This window comes from Arachis duranensis, chromosome 9 (genome assembly GCF_000817695.3).
Source record: "Arachis duranensis cultivar V14167 chromosome 9, aradu.V14167.gnm2.J7QH, whole genome shotgun sequence".
In the NCBI taxonomy this organism is placed as follows: domain Eukaryota; kingdom Viridiplantae; phylum Streptophyta; class Magnoliopsida; order Fabales; family Fabaceae; genus Arachis; species Arachis duranensis.
In genome coordinates this window covers 86,110,066-86,115,254 of record NC_029780.3, presented here as the reverse complement: position 1 = coordinate 86,115,254, position 5,189 = coordinate 86,110,066, and the positions used below count along the sequence as shown (strand labels likewise).

General features: G+C 38.2%; 1 long non-coding RNA gene across 1 annotated transcript; it reads right to left on the bottom strand.

Moving 5' to 3' along the window:
- Nucleotides 1-1,974: 1,974 nt before the first annotated feature.
- Nucleotides 1,975-2,865, bottom strand: LOC127741399 (uncharacterized). The gene is made up of 3 exons (XR_008002370.1): nt 2,527-2,865; nt 2,313-2,420; nt 1,975-2,063 (listed from the first exon to the last, which is right to left on the bottom strand). It is a non-coding gene; the product is annotated as an uncharacterized LOC127741399 (long non-coding RNA).
- Nucleotides 2,866-5,189: the final 2,324 nt, after the last annotated feature.

The following is a 5,189-nucleotide window of genomic DNA, read 5'->3' as shown; positions in this document are numbered from 1 at the left end:
TTTATCATAGCCTAAATAAGAAAGGAAGAGAGGGATCACAAAATATAGCAATCAAGTTAGACATGAATAAGGCATATAACAGGCTAGAATGGGATTTCCTTGAAATGGTGCTCAGAAAATTCGGATTTGCCGAAAAATGGATTGATTTGGTAATGAAATGCGTAAGAAGCGCAAGTTATAGGATCAAGGTCAATGGAGAACTATCGAAGAAGATTAAGCCTCAGAGAGGTCTTCGACAAGGGGACCCATTATCCCCATACCTTTTCATTTTAGCAGCTGAGGTATTCACGACTCTTATGCAAGAGGCTAGAACGAAAGGGAAAATAACAGGCCTAAAGATAGCCCCAACAGCTCCGACTCTTACTCACCTGTTATTTGCAGACGATTGCATAATATTTGCGAAAGCGAAAGAAGAGGAGATATTTCAGATCATAACTGTGCTAAATGAATACACAGAGGCATCCGGACAAAGAATCAACATGAACAAGTCAGGCATTTCCTTTGAAAGCCAAGTGCCGATACAAACGAGGGTAGACATAGAAGAGATTTTAGGAATGACAACATGGGACACGCCAGGAAAATACCTGGGATTACCAGCAATATGGGGAAGATCTCAGAACAAGGCACTAGCATGGATTGAAGAAAAGATCATGAATAAACTAGAAGGATGGAAAGAAAGGTTGCTGAATCAAGCAGGCAAAGAAATACTAATAAAGGCTGTAATTCAGGCTATGCCATCGTATATCATGAATGTCATAAAACTCCCAAAAAGCTTTTGCAGGAGAATTTGCGCAAAGGTTGCAAGATTCTGGTGGGCAGCATCGGGGAAGGAACGAGGCATCCATTGGAAGAAATGAGAGAGCATTACTGAGAGCAAGAGCAATGGGGGACTGGGGTTTAAAGATCTTGAAAATCAAAATTTAGCCTACCTTGCAAAACAAGCATGGAGAGTATTAAAGAACCCAAATGCAATCTGGGTGCAAACTTTGAAATCGATCTACTTTCCGGACGGTAACTTCTGGACAGCATCGGGCAAAAAGGGTGCGTCATGGATCTGGAGAAGCTTATTACAGGGAAGAGAACTGTTAAAGGAGAGTGCAAAGTGGAGCATAGGAAATGGCTCTAAAGTCAGAATTTGGAAAGATAATTGGATAGTTGGGAGGAGTGGGCCTCTCAATTCAAACAGCACAGATGACTCAAGGGTTAAAGACCTTATTGCAAACGGTGAAGGGTGGAATAAAAGGAAGATCGAAAGCATGTTTTCCCAAGATATTTGCAAAGAGATTCTCAGCACCCCTGTTAGTGTGATGAACAAAGAGGACCACTTATATTGGCCATGGAGGGAAGATGAAAATTATTCAATAAGAACAGGATATTATGCATCGAGAAGAATTGGGCAGAACTGGAAACATGAAAATCCATCAACAAGTGAGGATAAAAGGGAGATATGGAAGGAGGTGTGGAGAATGGAAGTCCCCCAGAAGATCAAAATGTTCTTATGGAAAGCATGCCATGATATATTACCAGTATGGTCTAATTTATATAAAAGAAAGATGGCATTAGATCCAGTATGCAAAATATGCTTAAAAAGTTCAGAGATGGTAGAACATGCTTTGCTATTATGCGACTAGGCCAGGGCCACATGGTTCGGAGCGGAGTGCCAATGGACCCCAACAGTGGAGACTGTTAGCTCAATCGGGAAGTGGATGGTCGAATGCATAAAGAGGTTGAGAGCAGGGGGTGGAGGAGACCAGGAAAAGAGAGTTAGCAAACTAGGATTTCTCATGTGGGAGATATAGAAAACTAGGAACAATAAGTTGTTCCAACAACAGGAGGTTAATCCTAGATGGACAATTTGCAGGGCAACAGTAGTAGAGGCAACATACTTAGGGCAACATCACTAGAGGCAACATACTGGAAGCAAGTAGAAAAGCAGCAAACACACAAAACAGAAATAATTAGATGGAAAACTAACCTGGTGAAATGGAGACCTCCCCCTGAGAACTGGCTAAAAGCTAATGTTGATGCAGCCTTCAAGAAAGACACGGGAACAGGAGCAATAGCTGTAGTTATAAGAAATCACAGGGGAAGGATCATGTTAGGATTCTCAGGTAAAATTCAAGCTAGATCAAGTATCATGGCAGAAGCTCAGGCAATAAGGCAAGCATTAATCATAGTAAACAACTTACAAATGGGCAGAATTTTAATTGAATCTGACAATTTAAAGCTAGTACAAGCAATCAAATCCAAGACAGATTTAGGAGAGGCTTTGGCAATAATTCAAGACATTAGAATCCTAATGGAAACTTCACCTGAAAAGGGAGTAACTTGGACCCCCAGAAACGGAAATCGGTTAGCCCATGCGGTGGCGAAAGCAGCAGAAGCAGAAACATTACCAGTGAGTTGGAGCATCAAACCACCTGCAGACATACAGAGCATTATTAGAGAAGAGGTCCAAATGTAAAGCAACAATTATAAAAGAACAAAAGGAAGGTTGAGATTAGGCAGAATTGGAAAGGCTCGAACCAGGCAATGAGACAGGGAAATCAGGATTTCATCCAGATCGTCAGGGATCTGAGACAGACGATCTACATGCAACCCAAGACAGGGCTATTTTAAAGTTGCGGCTGGGGGATTATGAGGCAGGGGAGCCACAGTGCGAATCATGGGCTGAGATATAAGGAAGATGGTATGATGGAGCTTGGCCAGGCGATGATGGAAGGCCATGTTGATGAAGCCTGGTTGCTGCTTCGGAGATAACATGGTGCGAAGACAGAGCAGATGGAAAGAGTCCAAGTCGTCTTGACTCCAGGGGCATCATCAACCATGCAAGATCAAATAAGGTCGCCGGCTACCTGCTGTGAAGGAACCACGAAGGAGCAGGAGTGAAATTGAGTGTTTCACTCTCGCAGCAATCGAAGGATTCTTCATTGGATAATGGGTCGGTTCGGGACATAACGGGTCGGTTTAGGGGGGCATGGATATCTGTTCTGGGCCTGGGCTAGTTTGTTGGCCCGGGTCCCCGTCCAAAAAAAAAAGAGAATGATATAGTAAAACTTAGGGGCAAAAATACATTTATATAAAAATTGAACCAAGATGGTAAAATTTAAATACGGAGCTAAAAATTCTAAAAATATGTTAAAAAGTGAAAAAACTGAAGAAAAGACTAAAAAATACCAAAAGGAGAACCTAAAAGTGCCGGTAACATAAGTTAGAGGTAAAAATATAATTAAAAATGATGGAAACAAGAGAATGCACCCAAGAAGAGAGCTAGTAAGTAAAAGTGAGGAGGATGTAGAGATTAAATAGGTAACTTAGTATAAATTAATAAAAAAATAAAAAATAATATAAATAAAAAAGTTTTAAAATAAAAATATAATAATAATAAAATATATTTTTTGTCTTTAAAATTTATTACAAATTTTAAAAATGTTTTTAAATTTTAGAAAAGTGTTCACATATAACAGGCTGCTGAGTGGAATGTGGTATGCTGCACGTTATTCGTTGAAATATAATGTAAATTAATGCAAAGGCTCATATTAAGGTCAAGTTTGTTATGGTGGACACCATTATGGAGGGTTGTGGTTGGTGCTCCAATTGGTCCATCAGGTTTGCCTCATGGTAAGCATTAATATGTCGTGTCTTTCCAGGCTGGAGTCATAAGCTGGTCTTGGAGGTAAGCGGAGCTGACGCAAGTTCGGGCCTCATTAAATTTTGTTGGTTTTGGTTTGTTGGGCTTAATATTTTGGGTCATCCTAGGGTCCTGAAATGAATTTTTTTCTGTCCGTGCTGAAAGTGTGTGGCATGATAAAGGAGAGGACACGTGGTTCTGTTGCCTCCAAATTTCTGACAATTTCTGCGCTAAGACTGATGGTGATGTATGCTGAAAATTTGGTTACATGATAATAATCTTTTGTTAATGATGGCAATTATATTATTGGACCTATTTTTGAGGACACAGTAAATATTTGATTTCATGTTATGGAACAAAAATAAAGTGAACACAATATATATGACACTGAAGATTAGGTTTTTGTTTTACGTTTTGGGCTATGAAATATGTTTTTGGACATGAACATGAAATTAGATCATAAAAAAACTATTATTGTAGTAATAAACAATAAAAATATAAAACCAAAGAAAATAAATAATAATAATATTTAAAAAAATAGAAGACAACTCTAAAATTAAGGATTTAGGGTATAAAGGAAGAAGATACTTTTTACTGCTCCATTTTGTTGTAAAACCATGTTATTTAGTTTTGAAATTTTTTTTGGAACAAAAAAAATTAATAACTTTATTTAATTTTTAAAAAAGAATATTTGTTTAGATATTTAATTCTTTCAGTTTAATTATTTTTAATTTTGAAATTAAATAAATTGAAAATTTTAAGTAGTAGTATTTTGAGTTTAAATATAAATTTTGAAAGTGTACGTTAAAGTGAAAATGTATGTTTAAACTTAAAACAATTTAAAATAAGTTAAGGTATGAATTATATCTATTTAAATAAATTTATAAAAAATTTATTTTCAAAAAAAATTTAATTTAAACATAGTTTTTCAATTTAACATAGACTTTCAATAGTTATTGTTCCGGGGCTTACCTAGAACTGGACGGTGTTTGGACTTGTTTGAGGCCCAAGCGCTGGAGGAGTGTGGTCTCCGACTTGGTTTATGTCTGGGAGCCACCTCCGAGTTGTGTGTTCTAAGAGATGGGGGGTGGTACTTGCAAAGACACTTCGATGCCTAAGTCAGCATGGGTTAAGCAGGTTTAGAATGTATTGGAACTTAGAGATACCTGAGGAGTGTCAGGGTATTTATAGTGGTGATCCAATAACCACCATTGGAGTAGTGCCACCTTTTTAGGCGGATAATCGTCCCTTTTATCTAGGAATTGTTGGGATATGGCTTCTAGAAGTGGGTTGAGAGATTTTAGGGGCAGTTACTTATTTGAATAAGTGTTATCTGCCAGCTATCTCTTGAGCCCGACTTTTTTGGAAAGAAGTCTGTGTTGAGTCCGACCTCTTCTAAAGAGGTCGGTGAATAACGAAGGCCAATCTTTGGATTGGGCCTTTTGGTGTATTTGGACCTGAGCCTTAGTGTTGGGTCAGTGTATGAACAGTGCCCCTACTCGAGTTCAATATCTTTTTCTTAAGAGTTGGATTCGAGTATTTAAACTCGGGCTTGTAG